The sequence below is a fragment of the Gymnodraco acuticeps genome, unplaced genomic scaffold, assembly GCF_902827175.1.
Source record: "Gymnodraco acuticeps unplaced genomic scaffold, fGymAcu1.1, whole genome shotgun sequence".
Taxonomy (NCBI): Eukaryota; Metazoa; Chordata; class Actinopteri; order Perciformes; family Bathydraconidae; genus Gymnodraco; species Gymnodraco acuticeps.
This window is the reverse complement of record NW_022989949.1, coordinates 1252085-1273296: the sequence shown is the minus strand read 5'-3', so window position 1 is coordinate 1273296 and position 21212 is coordinate 1252085. Positions and strand designations below refer to the sequence as shown.

The 21212-nt window shown below is 41.9% G+C and overlaps 1 protein-coding gene across 2 annotated transcripts in view; it reads left to right on the top strand.

Annotated features, from left to right (window-relative positions):
• nrxn2b (neurexin 2b) overlaps window positions 1-21212 on the top strand; it is a 637678-nt gene that overhangs the window by 277050 nt on the left and 339416 nt on the right. The window lies entirely within an intron of this gene.

The following is a 21212-nucleotide window of genomic DNA, read 5'->3' as shown; positions in this document are numbered from 1 at the left end:
ACAGAGAGTCGGCACCACATGGTGCGTGCTTGTTTTCAGAGCAAGTTAATGTTTTTCTGCCCCATGCTGACAGAATAATAGAAAACTGTTATTTCTATCTTGGCCACACTCAATTGAAAAACTAGCCCACAGGTAAGTGCTGCCAGCCACAGTGACGAAATTGGAGAAAACCTGATGTTTGCAACAATGTTTATGTCCTTCAAAATCCATGTCAGTGTTGGAGAAGACATATGTGGACTTGACTTTCACCCAGCGTTCGTGGAAATAGCTTCACAAAGCAATTAAGGGCTTTTTAATGTGTGTATCTACCCTTTAAAAAAACTGTGCTCAGAGAATATGGCCATGCCTTTATTGAGTCATTCGTCAACCTTCAGTTTGCAGTCAAAAAGATCACTATTGGGAAGGGGGTCAGTGTTAGACTTGTGTTAACATTTCTGAGTAATGGTGATGGTTACAATTCAGAGTTCATGTTTCAGTGGTAGGTGCTCCTGTAAAGTCATACACATGTGCATCCCATTTGATTGAGTCATATGATTGTGCGTTACATCTCTGCACTTAAAATGCACTTGGACACTGTTTATGTCAGACTTGGTGGAGTGCAATCCAAAAACTCCAACAGCCCCTGCCAGGCATGAAAGTGGTCTCAGTTTATGACGAATCACACCACTTATGTGTGGAACCACTGTCATGACACACATTCAAACAATGCTTAGAGAGGGTCTGTACCCCGGGTTGACCACTAGATGTCAGACAAGCACTGGGGATAGTGTGTGATCTCCCTGCACTACGGAGGAGACTTTTATTATTTTCTTGGCTCTATTAGTCATTTCTCTGAAACTGCCTTGAATTGTACTTGATTTTAATTGATCTTATATGGTGGTTGAGGTCACGACAGATTTGTTTGGATGTGACAGATGTTGCAGTGAGAGAATGTCAGCAGGCTGAGCAGTTCCTCCACATATTATTCACTTGTTCCTCATACCCTGATAATGGAAAGCCCTTTTTATCATGGATTGCATGTAATTCAGCTGCTTTGTTTAAATATTGATGCTTTGTTCACTGCTTTGGCGAAAAATCTATCACACACTTGGAACACGAGGTTTCTGTCGTTTTGCAAGGAACATTTTATTATATTCTTTGGCTGACTGGGCAGCCTTACACAGCAGTGCCCTGCTTCATGGCCACTCAGTCACACACAACGTTGTTTAATGAATACCAGAATATGAATGTTTGAGTGTATAAAGGATGGGGGGAGACGATGTGGATGAGAGGTGGGCTGAAAAAACGAGAGGGAGCAAACCAGAGTAGAGCTATAGACAACAATGTATTCGATGCCATGACATCTCACGGTTGATTCCTCCTCCATAGACCTGCAGTAACTAAAGCCTTGAGCTCCATAAAGGGAATTTGGCTGGATGCTGCATGTAGATGTTCTTATAGGTAAAATACACTTTAATTAGCACCAGACCCGGCGCCAGAACAAATCTAAAGGGAGGGCATATGATTTTCATGGGAGGGCACACAAAACCGTCACGTGCTGCGGGCCTGCGGCACAATATATATCAAACAGCAAGGCCAACGGCATTGCGTAAAGACGCACACTTATCGCAAATACATACACAAATAAAGGGCAACATAGCAACCACTTTGAAACATTGTGTGCGTGGCAGCACAGACACTGGTAAATCACGAGCAAGGCACACTGGTTAAGGATGGCAGCTTCCTCATCGTTGCACTCGGAGAGAAATAGAGACGGACACGATGAACTGTTTTGCCCGCCTTGGGCATGGCTTATGTTCCTATGCACTGCAGGTGCATCCTTTCGCTCAGCCGAGCTAACTTAGAACATTATTTTGGCCAACTCTGCATCTTTGTACTGCAGCGTATACTCAAACAGCGATAGGAAGAGCCCACTGCCCGACTCGGACATGCTGTGGAGTGAACCGTGGTCACCTCTGAGAGGGAGTTGGTTGACAGCTAAAAAAGCTATACTATCAACGACAGCTGACACGTAATAACGGCTCCGTGCAGCTGATCTGCACCAAAGTACTAATTTCCTTATTTGTTTCCTCGCGTATCTCTCTCTCTCTCTCCACACACTCTCACATGAAATGTGTTCTTTTGATGCGGCATGCATTAGCAGTCCTTTATCAGTCTGTAATGCGTGTTTCCAGTCGCAAAAACCTTTGACAGTAAAAGCCGCATCAGATGAAGATGTATTTACTTTAAACTGTCTACAGTGGAAACAAAAGGCTGCGTCTTCTTTTAACAAATATTCAAGCCATGGTCTGTTGTGTACCATGCAGCGGCAAAAGTGCGCTTCTTTCCTGAAAACAATCTCCCTGGATAACGATCCAGTTTCACCTGGTTGGGTTTATTAACCCCAAGATCATCTGGGGCTGTTGGTCTTTGAGCGGTTGCTTTTCAGCCAATTTCTGATGTCCATTTTGTAATTCAAACATAAATGTGAGTCTACACAGAATGCACAATAAACAAACAAATCCAGAAGGCAGCAGAGTGTGACGCTGTGATTGGTTTAAATGTGCGAATCACAAATCACAACAGACACATGAATTTATTTGACATAGCCTGCGATTTTTTGTTTTAGTTACTATCTGACATCAGATACATCGTAGCATAAAAGTTCACTTTATTTATAATTAAAAAAATAAAAGATAATAATAATAATAATCAAAAACGTGTATATTGGGGGAGGGCAGGAATGTCAAATGGGAGGGCCTGGCCCTCCCTGGCCCTCCCACGGCGCCGGGCATGATTAGCACAAGGCAAAATTAAATGCTAACATCAATAAAAGGCTACTATTGACACAATGTATCTATAACACTATAGCAGGATGTCCCATCTTGATCTCGGGAAATCCAAAGAGATTCAGCAAAACCAGCTTTAGGACAAACATTGATCTCTCCCTCCTTAGCTTCAACACCTCATGTATGATACACTCACAAACATGAGGAACAATGATCAATTGATCTGATCAGGATGTGTTATAATTGGTTGCATTTGAGACCAAGCAAGCTCAACTGGCATACAATTCTTTTTTCCATGGCATTACTGCTGCTACTACTTCTAAAACTACAGTAGTTCACCTCTTGACCTACTACTTGATCTTTTTTTTATTGCCGGTGCTTTGGAAGTAAAGGATCAGCCTTGTGTTTTTAATGCACTATATTGTGACCCTGCTCTCTCACCTTAATGCGTCTGTATATGATATGGAGCGGAGCTGTAGCCCTCAGTTGCAGTCAGGTCAAGGTGTCAGGCTGATGGTATCTGTTTGGAAGGTGGCCTTTCAGCAGCCAGCAGCCCCTTCTCTCTGAGCCAGATGAGATGAGATTTGCCGTGACATGACCAGCATGTGAGGCGCAAGCACTCCGTCTGCCAATGTCAAACCCTTTGGCCTATAAACCTGCAAATACTCACCCCACGCCACAATAAGATGCACGTTGTGTCTCTGTGGAGAAGAGATCAAAAGTAACTGTTTATAATTCATTAAGTTAGCACGTGGAAGCAAAAACAAATATATATTTTTTTTAAAAAACACTATGTAAATCATTAGCATACAAATCACTGTTTCACCAGACATAAATGTGAAACAGGTGAAATATGCTCTTTTAATTGTATGCTACTTGACATTAACAGATACCAGACAATGTAGAGTCAGGCAGTTAGCAGTGTATCTCCTTCATGTTACATAAAGGGCACAGACAAGTAGCACATGTTAAAGGCTTTCAAAACCTTTTTTCTTAATCAGATTGCATTACAATTACAGGCTTAATCATATATAGAGCATCATTCAAGTGAAAACATGATATAAACTGCCATTGATGTTAGTAATTGGTCAGTTTTTGTCTGAATGTTCAGCTATTTCTTTGATACTCTCTCTCTGCTTAGACATTTGAATCCAACTTATCAACCTTGGTGAGCACTAACATCCCAGAGCGATTCACAGCCATGGCATTTAGATGAAATCTCCCACTTGTGTGCATACCGGGTGCTTTAAGGATTCCAACATCTGTGAACACACTGTTAATGTCAAGGTAATCCTTTTCAAGGTGTGAGTGCATCACGATGGTAGCAATTTGTACTACAATGTTCTCAAGTAAATGTGTTTTCTTACTACCTGCTCTGACTGCTAGAATGGGTTACTTCTAAAGTTCAACCAGTGAACCACGATTGTTCCGTCCTAGCTAAAATGGCAAGGCACCTAATGCTTTTGTGCAGAATATTATTATTCTCTTTTACACCATTTGAGGGTGCTTAGGATGCTGGAGTTACATGACTTGTAACCACAGCTAACAACGAGCTTCAGCGTCCTGGATAATAAGTGGATGCTAAACTACCTTCTTAATTGTATATTGGATTACAAATTAGTTTCTCAGAGTCTGTTGAGCCGCTTCTCAGAATCATACCGACTGCCCACTTATTTCTGTTTTTACTCCAAACAAGCAACTCTCATTACCTTTGGTAGGTGCATCACATTTTGAGTGCTAGATTTCTTTCTCAGGAAATGTTAGCAGTGGATTATTTGCAACAAAGCCTCACTCAAAAACAAACCTGTTTAAAAAAATAATGAACTGAGGATAACTAAGATAGGGAAACTAAGTCATCCGGAAGCATGCATACAATGCTATTGATTTTCATTTAGTGGTAAGTGAATACCTCAGTCTATTTTTCCAGTGACCTCCTCCTTGACCTATAATTGGGTAATTTCCCTGATAAATGTACTGTATGTAAGCCGACCTTGTTAGTTCTTTATTTAACTATATAACATAAAACAGCATCGATAGCACACTGACTGTACAATGAGATGAGCACATTTCTATCCAAAGCTACAACAGTAATCTGAACGCCCACAAACACATATGTATGCACACGTGCACTAACAGATGCATGCATCATTTCACACATATTGTGGGCAGAGGAATGAATCTGAGATTTTTCCCCCACACTCTCTGTATATTTCTGTCACTGAGGATGCCACCCTCCTCGCTCTATCGAGGTTGTCAGATGTCAAACTCCGCCCCTCATGTGTTTTGCACTCACAACTACATCAAATATGTAGCCCTGTAAAAGTGTTCACTAATACAGTACATGTATACAGACACTGCAGGTGTCAAGGCCATTTTTGTTTGAAATGGATGGTTTGTTCAGAGTAATTTGTATTGAAATGTCTTTCCGTCCACCCCCTGTTCCCTTCTCGCTTGTCTCCAAGCAGATGGCCTCGCTTACGTTCTCAGTGAATCAGAAATATTGAATTTGAATCCGTTTCAATTCGCTCACTTAAATCACGAGTCATCACATCCTATCTCAGCCAAATATACGTCAACGATGGAGATGCAGTAGGTTCTAGAAGCATCCTCAGCATACACCCCATCCGACCGTTTGTGAAGTTTCAGCATGTATCCGAGTAAGACTTCATATAATGTATTTTGCAGATGCTCTAATTAAATTTTTTAAAGGCAATTTATTGCTCCAACGGAGGATATCCCTGTTTTATTTAATGTTCACTTTATCCTCCAAAACCCCAGGCCAAATGTGATGCAATGACAGTTATTAACATAATGCCTTAGATCTGTGCACGCTCAGAGATGGTTACGTCATTTGATATAAATAGATTTGTATTAAAAACTAGTTTAGCTTTGGACAACATAAAGTAATTGCACATGCACAGTATTTAGCACATTTGAATAATGTGTGATACGAGTGCCTGTTAAGCCCCAGTTAGAGAAAGATTACATTACATGTCATTTGTTAGACGCTTTTATCCAAAGCGACTTACATACATTCAGTACTGTGGACAATCCCCACAGGAACAATTTGGGGTGAAGTGTCTTCAGGGACACAACGACATGCTGACTGCAGTGGGACTTGCTACCTCCTGATTCGAAGTCCAGCACACTATCCACTTAGCCACAGCCTCCCCAAGGTAATCTAGATCATTTGTAAACTCATTGGATATGAGCTGCCTTCCTCGCAGTTGCCTAGAAATAGTGTGCTGTCACACACATCTTATTTTCCCTCAAAAACATGCTTTTAAATGTATCCTCCATGGATTCAACTTCATTTCATTTCCACACATTTTATCATATTTTGCATTTTGCATGTTTTAATGGGAATGAACAAAATGCCTCTTACAATGTTCACAGAACTGACCTAATAAAGAAGTGCTTTGAGTGCTATATGAACTTCAAAGGAATATGTAATCTGCAGTTGTGTAACTGCTGTACAGCTGGAATGGTATGTGTGAGGGTGGGTTTGTTTGTGTGGAAACATCCATGTGTAATTTCTATTTATATGTACACTGCTAATGTTTACATTGCAATGTACTCCGGCGTATAGCTTTCTTACTAAGCACAGTATTAATATGCTGTAAACATTATTGTTAACTGAGGCTAGTAGCCACGGCCATGCACTCAGGTTTATTCCAAATACAATGACATGTGATGGGTGGACATATTATTATGTATTGCTGTAAAGACACATACTTTAGGAACAAATTATACTCTCTAGTTCCATTTTATATTATAGATTAGATTGCTGGTATGACACCTAAGCTCTAGAATTACTAAGAAGTGCAGTTAAACTTTTACAGCTTTGAATTTAAAAACAGAAACTGACATTTTGTTGACTTTTGTTTTGTTTCTTTTTATCTGATTGTTTATGCATGTGTTACTATTAGTAACAAAACTGGTCCTGCATTAGTATTATTCATAACAGTTTGATAATGTTGTTGGTTGCTTTAATAGGCAAAACACATATTTCAAATATGAAAACAAATGCAGAATAATTGTTGTTAAAAAAAGAGAAATCAGCCAAACATTTCTCCCATTGCATGTAATTGCACCACAGAGTGAAACATAATAGAGAACATAAATACATGAGGAAAACCAGGGGTTAGTAATGGTCCCGACAAGGATGGTGCTGTGCCCGTTGTTTTCTGTTCTCCTATACTTCCTCCTCTCTCCCTCCTGCCTCCGCTCTCTGTGATCTTGGGACACCTTTAGGCGATCTGCTCACTAGACCTGACCGGGCAGGGAGATTGCCACCGTGCCCTTTCTGTCTAACAAGAGTTGTGCACACCAATGTCCCACTGCCTCGTTGTACTCCAGCCACAGTTTCCATTCTTCTACCTGTTGGCCGAACAAGAAAGGAGCCTTCACTGTCTTTCCACCAGCCCACTCTCTTCAGTCTGCGTACAAATGACACGACTTTGCAAAGGCGTGCAATAGATAGGCAGAAGTCCGATTTTGCGTGCATATGATACTCCCACGTTACGTTTGTTATGAACGTATCTTAAATGCGTTTATTTTCTACATATCTTTGCCATTTATTTAACCCTAACCCTAACCATAAGCTGCTGTGTCGTTTATTGCACCGCAAACATTAAAACTGTCATTGGAACGGCGATCAAGCCTGAAGCCACAGATACTTTTGCGTATCTATTGCACGCCTTTGCAAAGTCGTGTCATTTGTACGCAGACTGTGAGACCGGGTTGCTTTCCACATGGGACTGGTCAGGCAGTGGGAGCATGTTTCAGAAGACAATGGGTCCACTGAACGGCTCTTAGAGCATGTCGGGCAGGAGGAGGAAGGCTTGTCTTGTCAAAGCCTTCTGGGAGCAGCTTGCAGCTTTTCCCTCTGGGAGTCAGCTCTGGCAGCCAAGTGGTGGAAGACATCTTTGCCGCTAACAAGTTGTGATTCACAAAGACTCAATGGTGGCAAGTTAGTTTTCAGTTGAGCAATTCACTGGTGGAATTAGATTGAGTAACCATTAGACACCCTATGTGCTCTCATCTTGGCCACAATTGAATGTTGTGAATTGTTTGCTATAATGCAATGCTGCTGTCCTTTTCTAGTTTCCTCCGTCATTTTCTTTGTTATCATAATTGTGAGACTGCTGTCCCTTATCTCAAATGCACGTCTGGCGACATTTTGCCTCGTGAGACCAATGTCTTTTAATGTCTGATTAGCGTTGAGGTTCTATTTCGAAATATTGGTCCCACTAAGACTATTTTTTTTAAATATAAGACATTGGCAAATACAATTTAAGAACTCCTGAATCTTGTAGCTTTAGTCTGACTGGACGACTATCAATCTGCTATTGCATATAAATCCAGTACTTAAACAAGTAGGTAGCACAAACATTATTTGTCTCTTGTTCTACTAAATCAACAAATACACTCAATAAAGGTTTGGTGCAATGGGAGCTTGCAATCACTATTTAAACAAACACAATTACAGTAAAGTAAGTTTAGTAATCAACATACACGCTTGAGTGCAGAAGTGCAACCGATCTTTTGTTCCATCAATAGAACAAAGATTGTTCGTCTCCACATGGCGTACAGGCTCCCTTTGCATAGAGTTTTTCATGGCATCAACAAAACAAAAAAGTTGTTGAAATTGATCATATCTCATCGACTGCTTGGAGGACAGGACCTTTGTGTTGAATTTGAATGTGGCACAGCCCCAGTCCACGATCAGTCTGCCTCCTTCCAGCCCTGAACAGGTGACAGGTTAGATGTGGACTCATTACAGAGACTCTAATGAGAGAACCGGCAGCAGCCTGGAGCTGTCGGGACCCATACTGCCTTGCAGGACTGATGGCCATCCCGTGGGACCGTGCCCTCCTGCCACTGCATGCTGGGAAATGCAGCTCAAATCATAAATCAGCATCCCCTCAGGGACCTTTTTATAAAGAGTGAGAGAGAGAGAGCTGTGAGAAGGGGGACAACATCAAGACAGCAAAGGAAACTGATAAGGAGCCGAGGATGGAAGGCGAGCATGAAAAAAGGCAACGAGGGAGGATGCAGATGGCCGTACGAAAGGCAACAAGGGAGTGTTTGAAGCTCTAAAGGGAGCTCTCAAATTCTGGAGGACCGCTAAAATGTATGATTCATTTCCCGCTTCTCCAATTCAATTTATGTGCTCTCAACAGTCTACAGACTCAAATATGTCTCCCTGCGGTTGTCATCTTAAATTCTACGAACTATCGACGGAGGTTATCTTGTCATGGATGCTAAAGCTCCCTGCTGCACATGAGCGAGAACAGTGGGAAAGAGAAAGTGTGTGGGCCCTGATAGCATGCAGTGAATACAAATGTCTGTGTGAGCAAGCGCCACAAATGCAGTTTGCTTCAGAGGAAGGAAAGTACACACTGCCTTATCTCTGTAATTGGCACGGGGGGTCAGAGCGGCAGGCGTAGATAATCATGGCTGGGGGTCGTAATCTGCTTGCTGCTCCCCTCCCTCCTTCTTATTTGTCTTCTCTCATCAACCCCTCCCTCACCATCGCAACCACACACACCATTTTGTACTGGTCACATCTTTGTTGTCCCCATTGGTGATGCAGCACTGAGTGGGATATGTTTTGGATGTGGCCTCAGGGAGGGGGCTTTTTGCTGTCCTCAACTGATTACAGACAAATACATCAATACATATCTATTTTCTAGTACTTCGCATACAATGGAACAAAGAGACCTACTTTACAAGGGGCACGACTTAATGGATTACAGGTAGATACACGTCTTTTGGAATCATAGGGAACCGTAGCGTGGAAGATTGATAGTCAGGAGCAACAACACAATAAGCCATAGATGGAGGAGGGTCTTGATGTGGATGTCTCGTTGTATCTCTATCAACATTATCTGTTCATATCTTTCACTTACATCAAGTCATCTTCACTGTTAGCAGATGACTGCAATTTAAAGGACACGCGTGCAGGCATTTGCACACAGCTTTTCATCAGATCTGCAGCGATAGCTCTGTCTGTCTCCTTTTAAGATAGTATATGTGATATCTTAAGATAGGAGCCAAATATCATTATCGTCAAAAGAGGTCTAATCCTGATAGACTGATAGTCGTTTGCCATAGAAACCATATTAACGTCTGAATTCTTATGTAACCGTTGCTGATCTGCCTTTGCTTTAAAATAAACATAGTGCATACAGTATACTACATTCCACAGCAGTAGAGAGGAGCTTTGCTTTACCGTATTGGCATAAGCACAGTATGACTATTTTAGGCAATAAAGTGAAAGTTGTGTGTTTTGGCTTGAATTTAAACATGGCAGTTACTCTACAGTTACTTCTCAAGAATCACCAAATGGAATCAGAGTGTCTCAATAAGCCATATAAATCATTTGCCCTGTCCTACCTAATTTGATCAGGTTTCTGGATTGTCATACTGAGTAATATTTAGTGAACAATAAGTTAGTTGTACTGTGCATAAGAGTAGCATATATATTTCACAACTCAGAGCATCGTATTTTATTCCCCAAAGGCCTGTCCTTCATTTGAACAGATCTTGATACCTGTTCAGCCCTACTGTAGTAATAACACTGTCAAATGTTAACTTTATGCCAAGCAAGCTAGGAATGCTGTGTCATCCTCAACAGATTGAATATTCAAAGTAAGTCAAGAAGTTTCCTTTACAACACCTTATCAGCCGACACCTTTTGCAACCTTGCAGAACACCCTGTTAATAAAATGTTGTCAGAAATAGAGGCTAGACAAATACTGATATTGGAAACGCAGGTAACATGTTAGCCCTATGAAATATATATATATATATATTCCAAGTTTCACAAGGCTATATTGAATCCTGAATCGGCAAAGCTTGTCAGTGCAGTAAAAAAAAGCGATTTACGTTTTATTTTCAAACCAAAACGTCCATATATTATTTAAAAATACATTATCCAGATGTTATTATCCTGATTGTTGCAGTTTTCCACAATGAATGACAGCTGCATGTCTTTTATCAATCTTAAATATCCTCTCTAACATGTGGCATCAGCAGCAGCAGCTCTAACCGTTCTTAACACAGAGCAGCAATAGCATCATAGCACATTGAGAAAGTGGGGCTATACCACAACAACAATACATTGGTTTGGTTATTCACCTGCCAGCCTTATAAAGAGATGTCATGGAGCTTCTTAACAGCTGTTCATTAAGTTCAATCATATCGGTAAAGCTTCAGTTCACAAGTGGACCCCTGATGCTTTAAACAACAAGCATTTCAAAAGCATACATAATACTATAAGGGGATATTTGGTGTGAGGCCTGTTTTACAAATCCTTCTGCATAATATATTTTGACTACATGCGAAACATGTTAGAGGGTATTATATCTGTGTGTCATAAAGCTGGCAGGATATTATAGCGTGTGTGCACTGTGCAATGTAATTTAGCTCCTCATCAGAAACCCACTGCTATACAGTATCCATTATCTCGCCTGCGTCCATGCAGGATGCAATGAAACGGGTAACTAAAGAAAAGCCAGTTAAACCCTTTATACATCGTTTTTATTTGTTGTGTGTGTTAGAGGTCATTTTACCCGTGGGGAAACACTAGTAGTTTGATTTCAAACATATTTATTCCAGGTCATATAATGATTTATTCTGTCAAGCCTTAAGTATTAAAGAGCTTACAAAATGAAGGACAATACTTTTCTTATTACGATAATATATACTATTATTAATGGGAAATAATTTGTCATTAATGACAATGTGCCCGCTGTATTTATAAATCGTGATTTATTACAACTTTCCATGCTCACTTCCGATGTTACACGACTGCTCCGAACAAAACAGCTTTCGCCGGTTAGTGACGTCACGTACGTCACGAGTAGAACACTTGTTGAATAATACACTACCTATATGTCTGATGTCGGACTCTGGAGACAGAATCGAGTGACAGTGAGTCGTCAATAGACTCAGTGCACTTTCAAGAAGAGGATGATCCTCTTCTTGAAAGTGCGTCAGAGGAGGATCAGTGTGTCAGAGGAGGATCCTCTTCTTGAAAGAGAAAGACAAAACATCCCATAGCCAGAGATGGCCCACCATCCCCATACAACATATAGCTTGCCGATTATTCTTGGCGTCTTATTGCTGTGCATCCTTTGTCATAATATTTGGCCCTCCAATGCATTCAAACGGGACTGAGCTCAGCTGTGTTCTACTCATGACGTCACCGCCGGAAATGGCCAAAGTTGATGTTTGCGGGGCGACAAACGATATTTACTAACTGACAACTTTTGTATGCTGTTATAATCGTGATTTATAAAAAAAATACATCAATAATAAAAAAATCATATGGCACATTTCACAATACAAATGCAACCTCTATCATATACCAAGCCCACTAACAGGTGCTAATAGCATTTCGTAAGCTCTTTAAGGTGTATATTTGAAGCAAAAATTACAATAATCTTATCATTTTAAAAATGTTCAACACCACCTTTGTGATATATTTATAAAATGTTCCCTAATTATTTACATATCTATACCTTCTGGATTTGTCAAACTTTTATTTTTCCCCTCATATTTTTAATGTATGTATTATACATATATATCATCCCTTTTGGAGCTACTTGGCAGTGACTTTTTTTTTATATATATATATATATTATATATATATTCTCCAAATGTATCGCTGATAAACAACTTTCTCTGCTCTGGTTTGTTTTGGAAATATGACAAGGACAATGAGGATTTATCTCACATGTCTAAATCCTTGTTGCTTTTCATAAAGGATATGAAGCATGGCGTTTTTGCACACGGCGTCCTCAATCTTGCATTAACATTACAGTGTATCGTGGTCAGCATATGAGAGCGGCTGCTGGAACAGCTTTGGTGTCCTGGAGTTTAGGCCCTGCGCCAGACAGTCTGCAATCACTTGAGTAATCAAGTGTGAAGGTTGTGAGGAGCAAACGGCCATTAACCTCCCAAACACAGGCCGGCATCATGCCTGCAGAGGACAGAGGGGAGGGCGTGTGTCTGTGTGTGGGTGGGTGTTTGAGTGTGTGTCACTGTCACCGTGTAAATCAGAACAAGTGCCAGGGCTGGTGAGTGTAGAATAGGTGTGTGTGTGTGTGTGTGTGTGTGTGTGTGTGTGTGTGTGTGTGTGTGTGTGTGTGTGTGTGTGTGTGTGTGTGTGGTGTGTGTGTGTGTGTGTGTGTGTGTGTGTGTGTGTGTGTGTGTGTGTGTTTTATTGCTGGCTGATGGATAAAGTGGATTGTGAGTGGGTCTGGTGGAAAGGGTGTGAGTGCATTGTGCATGTCTCCAGCTGACTGTCATCACTTGGGTTGATATATTGTGTGTGTGTTTGTGTTCATATCTCAGTGCAATGGTGCTTTTAGCATGCACATGTTATGCCACCTTGACTACAGTATGGTTATAAATGTGTGCTGGTGGTATCTATTCATTCTAATTCGTGGTCAAATCAGGCCATGAATCGTGCTCTGTCGGCCCAGCCAATATGATCTGAGCACACATTATTCCCATATGGCGGTACAGTGTGTCTGTGCTTGGCATGCCCAGGCCTGTGACCGCCTGTTTGACATGCCACTGTGTCGGCGGGTGTGACGCCATGCTGAACCAACCCATCTGCTCCAAGCCGAGCTGGCACAAGGGAGGAATCATTGGAGGCAGGCATGAGGAAAAGGGCATTGGACCTGGGGTTTGGTGAAGCATGGCATCCAACAATCTCCTGAATTACTGCACTCAAAAAGGTCCAGAGCATAAACAAGGGTGTGATGGAGTGTGAGGGTGCTTATATTTTCAGTGGAGACTATGCAAGTGAATACACTTATTAAAAGAGGTTAAGCTGTCCACCTCAGTAGCTGCATAAAAGTCCCAAAAGCCTTCAGCTGTTGCTGAAGTCTTTATTATGTAAATTAATGCTGATCAAAGTAGTATCAGGACTGGTGTTTGCATGAATTAAATATATTCTGAAACTGTAACTGCCAACAAGGCAATTTCAATGAGTCTCAAAAATGTAACCAAATTATAATATGTTGATGTCGTTTTGGAAAATATATTCAAGTACGCAGTTTTACAAAACAGAAGCTATTTGTGTTCCTCATGGTGATCGCCAACTGAATGCAATAGTTTACTCACATATGTATTCCTCGTTACATCATGAGATAGAGGTGTATGTATTGTAGGTGGATTGCTGTAGGATTAGGTTTGTGTTTGATAATGTGTGTGTGGGTCCTAGGTGTGGGAGTGTGCATGTTTTCAATGTAGGCAAAATGTGGTACTTTCATAATGATTGGGGATTTCTGAAAGAAGACATATAAGACATTGTTATTTTCTAGTCAACTTCATTCACATTCTGTACAATGTTAGGTTACAAATCCAGAGTAATGGGTAAGGTCAAATATGTAGTTGTATGAAGTTATGGCCAGGTTAAAGGTTGGGGAACGTTTACTCTAAAGTAAAGCTTCTAAAGAACACATTCAATACAGTGTCCTCAAACAGACGCCACATGTGTGATTATGTGTAATCTTGGGTTTCAGGCAGGTTATCATTGTGTTCTTCAGGACACATCAGGGGTCCCTTTCTGTAGAGCTATGAAATGTTCCGTTTTTATAGGATTTGTTATTTTGGGTGGGAGGGGAGCATTCAGCTGTTTGAACTTAAGAAGCAACACACTGTGAGGTTCTGTTGAAAAAACAAAACAAAAATAAATAACAAGCTAAGCAGATTCATAGGAGATGCAATTTGGGAAGGTGCTTTGGAAGTGGAGATCCAGTAGCAGGGACAGATCAGTTGTTGGTGTGCAGAGAGCAGCAGAGTCATCTGAGGTTAAAGTGATCCAGCAGAAGGAGAGGGTTGTTGGAGAGACATACGAGGAGACGACAGAAAGGGAGAGAGTGTGTGTGAGGCAGAGTGGGGGCGTTCCTCTTCATTACCGACACTAAGGAGCCATGCCAGGAGCACAGATGGCAGAGGAGAGACGGGGCATGGGGTTGGCACATAAACTGCAACACACACTTGCACACTGCATACGTTCACACACTCTAAACGTCATAAAAATATGTAATATGTAAATCTAAAGAATAAGTCCTCAAAGCTCAATATGCTCTCCTTACATGTTTGATATACAACCTAGTTACAACAAACACACATATATTGTCCTCTAGATCACCTGCTTACACTCACACACACACTCGCCCACACACACCAGCATGTGTCATCCATCCATCCTGTGGTGTTCCCGTGCCACTCTGTTGGCCAGGAAAGAAGATGTGCTGACACTGCACTTCTCTCCTTATCTGTTGGCAGTTTCACTTACTCTACCCACACACACACACACACACACACACACACACACACACACACACACACACACACACACACACACACACACACACACAACTCACACACACACACACACACACAACTCACACACACACACACACACACACACACACACACACACACACACACACACACACACACGCACACACACACACCACTCACACACGCACACAACACACACACACCACACACACAACTCACACACACCCACACACACACACACACACACCACACACACATACACACAACTCCCACACACACACACACACACACACCACACACACACACACACACCACACCACACACACACACACATACACACAACTCACACATACACAATGACTACCCTGCGATTACATTCCTTTTCTCAAACACTTCACCTTAAGTGATATTCTAACCTAAGCCCTACATTTAAATATAACACCACCTTTTTTAAATTGCTTCTCTCCCTTCGCCTCTCTTATATGTAATTTGCACACAGACACACATACACACACGCACTCAGACCCCCACTGGTCCAATTAAGAGCACTGGTCTGTTTGCAGAGCAGGAATGCAGGGCAGCATGTTTGTGTGTGGGAGATGTATCCATTGTGCACAGCATGTACTGCTCTCCTCTGCACATTTTAACGGAAGAGCAAGCTCTCACACTTTCCCTTGATCCCTCTCCAACACACACACACACACACACACACACACACACACACACACACACACACACACACACACACACACACACACACACACACACACACACACACACACGCACACACACACACACACACACACACACACACACACACACACACTTAGACCTCCTACAACTGTTGGAAAGCAAGAGGCCATACAGTCTCAGCGTACAGCCTACAGTCCCTACAGAACACCTAATAAATGCCTACCATATATCCACACTTTAGCTGAAGTCCCTTTGGTAAAGAAAATCCCTCTTAACACCAAATATGAGTCTGTTTTTGATATCTACACCAGAGTCCTGCATCGGGTCGGTGACCCGCAAAAAAGGTGATTCGCGGGTGGTATTTTTTCAAACGCTTTTTTCCGGGTTCGGTTCTGGGTAAAACAAAGATGATGCGGGTCGGGTCGCGGGTATTGCATAATAAATATATTAAAATAATAATAAATTAGTTTAATGTTTAAAATCCTCAGACCTCTCCCCCGCGCGACCGCGCATAATCGTAACCTCTGCAGCGCATCAATCTGCTGCTGTACGCGCCACATTAGAAATGGCTGAAGCTCTCTAGCGGAGGATACAGCATTTTCAATAACACTTCCTCAAGAGCGAAATCCAACGCCTGGGAGGCTTTTGGTGTCATCCTAGATGGAGAAAATAACCAACATCCCACGCTTTCTGAGACAAATATGAAACTGCGTGTGTTAATAATTGCACGTTTTCACTGCTCATAGGCTATGCGGGTTCGGGTCGGGTTGCGGATCTTGTGCCGACGGGTCGGGTTGCGGAACTAATTGGCAATATGTGCGGGTAGCGGGGCGGGTTCGGTATTGCACGTCTCGGGTGCGGGGCGGGAGCGACCCGTGCAGGACTCTGATCTACACACGTCATTTACCGTGAATATAAAGCTGGATACAGACAATAACTTTGAAAGCAATCAAAGAAAAACACCACTAATGGGTTAGTGATTACTGGAAGAATGTTGGTGGTTTTCTTCTGCATGATCATGTTCAAATGTTAGATTAGATTTTTGCTGTCCGCACAGTAACGAGGAAAACATGTTTTTCCTGGAACGATGACATATGCATGTCTTATTCTGCTGTATTTGTTGGCAGTTGTACAATAAGTATTTGATATTAGGTGTATGTGGCCTCCATGCTTCTTGAAGTACACAGACTCTTTTATACTAATTTTAGATGTATTGTCAGACACATGCTGGTAAAGTAGACACGAGTTGACATTTCCAAATTGCATTACAAACACTATTACAGAAAAGCAAGCCTGTAGGGTAATTCCTGTGGTTTTAGTTTGAAAGAACACATCTCCCTTTGGCATACAGTATATTCAATGCACCTAAACAAGTATTAGCATATGTCGGTGTGAGTGCGTTCACAATCATTCAGTGTGCTTCCCCAGATGGGTGCACAGTAGGGGGCTGCCTGGGGTCTATCACCTGTTAGTGAAATGCTAATCATGAACATAAATAAGTCCAACACTCATACTGCACATGCAAATGTTTCCCCTTTGATTACGATATATGTCTTTCTTGCTAAAAAGAGGATTGATCTTTTTTCAATCCTCCTCTTTTCCATACAGTATGCATTTACAAAGAAATCCCCCTGGTCATCATTTGGTGTCTCTAGTTGGATTTCTATCCTGCTCTGCTGTTCTGCATGAAAAATATACTTCAATCATCTGGTTTCCACCTTCATCCCGACATGTTCTCTGTTCTCTTCCTCTAGCCCCTCCTCGGGTTCTCTTTTTCTCACGTCCTGTTTTCTAACACTCAGCATCAGCACCTCCCTCTTTCCTCAGAGTGGGGCTGCTGAGCTGAGAATGAAACACTATTGTTGAGCAATTTTAATTGGACTGCATGTGAGTGCAGATTGTTGGTTTTCGCAGAAACGCGTGACCTAAAAAGTCCCCAGTGCTATATGCTAATAATTAAGCCTATATTATTCTCTAGGAAATGTAAGTCAAAGAACTTGAACTGGCAGTTGTTCTACTCTCTTTTCTCGTCATCTAAGTGGCCGCCTAATAAAACATGCTTCCAGTTTTAGACAGTTTGTACATAGCCCAGTAGGGTAGCCTGTTCTGAGGAGTATTTCAATTAGTCCACCTTGTTACCTTCTATCCCAACTTGAGCAGGAACCCAACGGAACAAGATTCAAACCCCATAATTCAATCAAAGTAGTAAGTGCAATATGTATTCACAATATCCGACTTTGAAATGGGAGTTAGATGTGTAATCCAAACTCTCATTGCATACAAACATACAGCAGCCATCATATTGGGATATACTATGTCTTGATAGCTCAGGCATCACATTCAATCCCTCCCAGCAGAATTTAACTTCCTCACACCCCCTGCTGTTACCCCTGACCCCTACCATTTCAGCACTCTAACTACATTTGCTTGAGTGACCCTGACAATGGCCTGCCCCCATGTATGACTCTGACTCATAGCTGGTTCTGTTGTGGTCTACTATTGCACCAGCCCGGACCCAGTAGGAACCGCCCGTGGCCCCTCATGCTGAGGCGCTGTTATTCTGTCTGATACGTTGGCGGGCAGTGATCGCTCCTCTGTGGCCGGCTCCAAGCCCTCTGGCCAGCATTAGCCCTCCACGCGTTTGTTAGCTTAACAACATGTCCGGAGCGCTCGCTGGGTTCGCTGTGTAGCCGCCAGCATCGGTCACGGATGATTCTGAGTGACAGCGGGATGTTAGCTGGACCACAATGTAATGCAACATAAACAAATTAAAATGCCCCCTTTTATTTTTAGCCCCCAGGTTTCTGAGAGGTCACCATGGGTCTTAATCAATTCAATTCAATAGCTTTATTAGCATGACCATATTTACATACAGTATTGCCAAAGCTCTGTATAGTTGCAACATCTATACAAAAATACACAGAAATAAACAAATAAACAGTTATAAACAAACTGCAAAGAACATGTTTTTTTTAATCTCTCTGTCACATCTACACAGTAGGGGTGTAACGGTTCACAAACATTTCGGTTCGGTACGTACCTCGGTTTTTTGGTCACGGTTCGGTTCGGTACGTTTTCGGCACAGCAGAATTTTTTTTCACAAAACAAAACATATATATATATATATTTTTTATTATTATTAAACTGTGAATAATGTATTCACTCAAATAAATACAAAATATAATAAAATAAACATTAAGGTGCAGCATTTCAATGAACTGAAATAATCTGTATTTGAACTTTACTGTAGGCTACTAGTACTCACAAAACATAAACTATTAGTTTTGGGTTTTTAATTATTATTAAACTGTGAATATTCACTCAAATAAATACAAAATATAATAAAACAAACATTAAGGTGCAGCATTTCGATGAACTGAAATAATCTGTATTTGAACTGTACTGTACTAGTTCCTAAGCAGCCAGTTTGACATTAGGACTTGCTTGTCATTGTATTTTCATGTTTTTTTAAAGAAAAATGAACTTGTCCACATTGCTTGCCGAAAGGGCAGATCTGCTGGCACTAACAAAGTCTCCTGCTGTGGAGAACACCCTCTCTAGGGACGGAGGTAGCAGATACAGCCAGGTAGCGCTTTGCTAACATGGCAACATAAGGATATTTGGCGTTTGTAATAGCTTTGGCTCGGTCTGAACTCTCTGCGAGTGGTGGAGGCTTACATGCTAGTGGGAGTTGGGTTTGCACTTCAGTCTTTTTTCTTTTGGTACCGGTGATATTCACGTTCGGGTGATGCCTTTTCAAATGAGTGTGCAAGTTTGATGTATTGCCAGCCGCGTAACCAATGTTAGTTGAACAATGCCGACAAACAGCTTTGGTTCGGTCCACCTGTCTTTGTCCGTCATCCTTGTACGTAACTGCAAAACCAAAATGTTCCCAAACCGGAGACTTCAATGATGCTGGAGGATTTTCGAGCTCAACTTTATCTGCGTTCGCCATTCATTTTCGACAGTTCCTCAAATTACTGACTACATTTAAACGCATCCCTCTGACCAGCTCTCATAGTATGCCTCTCATCCAATGAAATGACTTGGTCGCTCTATGACGCGTTGAACCCAATGTGAGCAAATTACTCTGAATGCTGCGACGCAGCACCTGAGATTACTTCCAAAAAGTTGTTCACGTTCTCAATTTTTTACGTTTAACGTTATATTCGTTCGGTACACTTCGGTACACACCTGTACCGAACCGAAGGGCCCGTACCGAATAATTTCGGTACGGGTACGTGTACCGTTACACCCCTACTACACAGTGACATCAAACCAAACGTGCATCATCCATCATTTCCTGATTGTCATTATACAAATGTTGTCATCAATGACTGATTAGCAGCTTCATTCTCCAGAGTTGCTTTGATTAGGGTTGAGGCATAATGATTACACTTCTGTGTTGGAGTACTCAGGGCTGCCGCAGCGACCACACAGCCTGAATAGAGGCTGATGGCAACACCCTGCAGCCATTGGCTGTCGGCTCGTGTTCCATTGATCCAATTGCATTAATCAAGGTTGTTTACAGAGTGAACACAGAGACCAATGATGGATGACTGCTGGTAATAATACAACACTGTGCAAACATCACACCTCTCATTTGCGGTGATCACAGTCAATAAGCTGCAATAATGGCTATTTTGACTCTATATAGGAATCTCTCTGACATCTCTTTAGCTCCCATGTGACACTTTTAGAAGGTGGAAGGAAATGTGACAGAACAAGCTAACAAAAGAGATGAGAACAGGGGGCTTCTGTTTATTTTGATCACAGCCCTTTGCCCTGCTGACCTCCAAGACAAAGTGAGAGGGCATAAGTGGCAAGATGAGAATGAATTGCTTTTTAATAATCACCAGCTCTTTTATTAATGAGCCCCGTGTTCCCCTTTGTAGTTCTAGCAAAGAGTGTCTGCTTGTGGCTCCGTTAAAGGCTCAGAGGCTCATGTAACCCTGGCCCGCTAGTCCTCTGCTTCCTTGTTTGCAGTATTACCTAGCCAGCCATCTCATACTTGTGAATCCACCCAGCTGTTTCTACAACCGTTGACCCCTTCAACCCACCTTAAGACAGGAGTGTGTGCCTTTTCTGTGATTTTCCTCAATTGTGTTTTTACCGTGTGTTGCACTCTGCCCCTACAACCTAATGTAAGTCCCTCGCTGCTATGTTACCACCTTCTGCCCAGAGCTTTCTGTTGCTGGGCTAGCCCATGTCAGAACTGCCTATATATCTTATGCCCCCTATTGTTGGTGATATTATGGCCAAATGGCTCCTGCGTGCAGCACTGGCCCCTGCTGTCCTGCGGCCTTTAGTCAAGTCGAATAAATATTTCATGGACCCTAATCTAAAGGGCAGCTATTCCAAATCATTTGTGCTGCACTAGACTATTCTAACTTTTATGATCTTACATCAGCCAGCTCTGCC